Below are 2,266 nucleotides of genomic sequence, written 5' to 3' on the forward strand. Positions count from 1 at the left end.
GCCAAATTGCTGCAAGCTGAATAAACAGATTCCAAGCATTCTGCAGTATTGTTATTATTAGCATAACAAAGTGATCAGTGTTATGGAGTAAAATTGTTGCTGCTTTCTGTCCTATGTACTGACGCAGAACTTGTGTACAATTCACATTTTGTAACACACTGTTGTGCATACTGAACTGTTCACTCATAAGGTTTTGCATACAAAAGATACACCAACAATAATAACAACAACTTAATATACTACATCACTAATGGGTAATATATTATCATTGAAAATTATAATTGACTACTAAGATATTTTGTCTCAGCTCCACACATCTTGCAAGAACTGGTTCTCACTCTGAAGTTCCTTGATGTAGGAGGCTGCCTGACACTCGTCCATGTTCCCTTGTGTCTGGAGGATGGTTGTTAGGGCACTGGGCACATCTCTAGCCATGTTACGTGCATCCCTGTTAACAAAGACCATTTTGTAACAATAAACATTGAAAACAAATCTGACCATCTTAACAATTGCAAAACACCACATACAACATGTAGTTCGCAAACATAACTGTTCCAACATATAGGAAGAAAAATAATAGATAAAATAATGCATGCTTTACAGAAAACAATATGCTTTTAATTTTGCAATTACGCAGTAAAGCAAGTTTTAAAATCGATAAAATCATCTTGTTTATCCGTTCATAGTGAGTTTAAACACCTTTGTATCATTTCTGTAGCCTAAAGATATTCAAGATATGTGCACTTGCTTAAAACAATGTCAACATTTAATTTGAAAAACATTCACTACTTGTATGTATGTGCGAGTAGAGTGAAAACAGTTCATAGCAAACATTCCAAACTCTTCAGACCAATGCAATGGCTGCAAATTTATGTGCCAGTAGCTTTCTTTCAGTATAGTTACTATACATACAATGCTCTTCTCACTGCCTAGCACTATAATTCCGACACTACTCATCATAATGGACCGACACATTACCTTGGGAACTGTAGATAAAACTGAGGCAGTGAACTACGTAACAAAGCTTTGCTGAGATGGTCACAAATATGGTCATTGAATATTTAATCAGAGAAATAGTTCAGTTGTCAGTACAACAAGGTTGTTTGTTTTACTGTTGTTTTAGTTTGCAAATTAAAAGTTTTTAAAAAAAAAATTATATCTACAGTACAAATACAAATGATTTTATTAAAACAAAACATCATCATATGTATACATGGTCTAATGTATTTAGTGGACTGGACTCACAGACAGCTGATCTTCTTATATGCAAGTCATGGAGCATGTGTATAATGATACTAGCATGCATGAGTTTATGTTTTATAAATACTCTAATAAATTAGTGCACACGCAACCTTTGTTATTTACAAATAAGGAAGAGCAGTATTAGCAGTTACATATATAGTATCTCTAGTAGGGCTGGGACAAAGTTTTGAAACTGTTTTATCCTTCATCCATAACCATGGGTACTGGCATGTCTAATCAGTAAAAAAGCCATGTAATTCCTGGAAGCATATACAATTATCCTTGGCAAATTTTGGTATGTACAAGAACTAGATGATACCTGGTTTATTAATAAATGCCTGTCTAACATTGAACAATGGTCACATATTGCACCATTCTAAAATTCCTATTGTCCAAAATCTAATTCAAAGCTACACAAATTAGCATTTTTGTCATGGCCTCAGATAGATCGATAGATATGGTCATCATAATCTACTCAGTAGCAGAACTGGTCAATTGTTATCATCACTGGCCATCATAACTAAATGTGTACACTGTGTGTCTTTTATAGCCTACACTGAACCTTTTAATTGTGGTTTTACATTTAAGCAAAATGCTACACTTAACAACATTGAACCCTTAACCCACCCAAATATGACAGACGTATATAACTAGCAACATTAGGTGGGGTAGCCTAAACTACACATTGGTCAAGTCATTGGGTTACTTGGAGAAAATCAAAAGAACACTGTAACTACAGAGGCTTACTGGTTATGAAGCAATGAAAAACAGCAACTTGCTGTTCCTTGATTAAAAATTCTTTCTACGTGTTTGATTTCAATTACGGGTTTTGTCATTAAGTGTTAGGGTAAAACCCTAGGTATCATTTTAGCACTGATTACATCACAAGTAAAATGTGTAGCAATAGAGATCTGTACTATGCTGGTTCAGCAGTTAAATTAAATCATTTTCAACTAAATTGTCAGCGACATTTAAGGATACACTGAAACAACACAACCTCACTAATCACACATCACTTACTCAC

Source organism: Dysidea avara, chromosome 15 (assembly GCF_963678975.1).
Source record: "Dysidea avara chromosome 15, odDysAvar1.4, whole genome shotgun sequence".
Classification (NCBI taxonomy): domain Eukaryota; kingdom Metazoa; phylum Porifera; class Demospongiae; order Dictyoceratida; family Dysideidae; genus Dysidea; species Dysidea avara.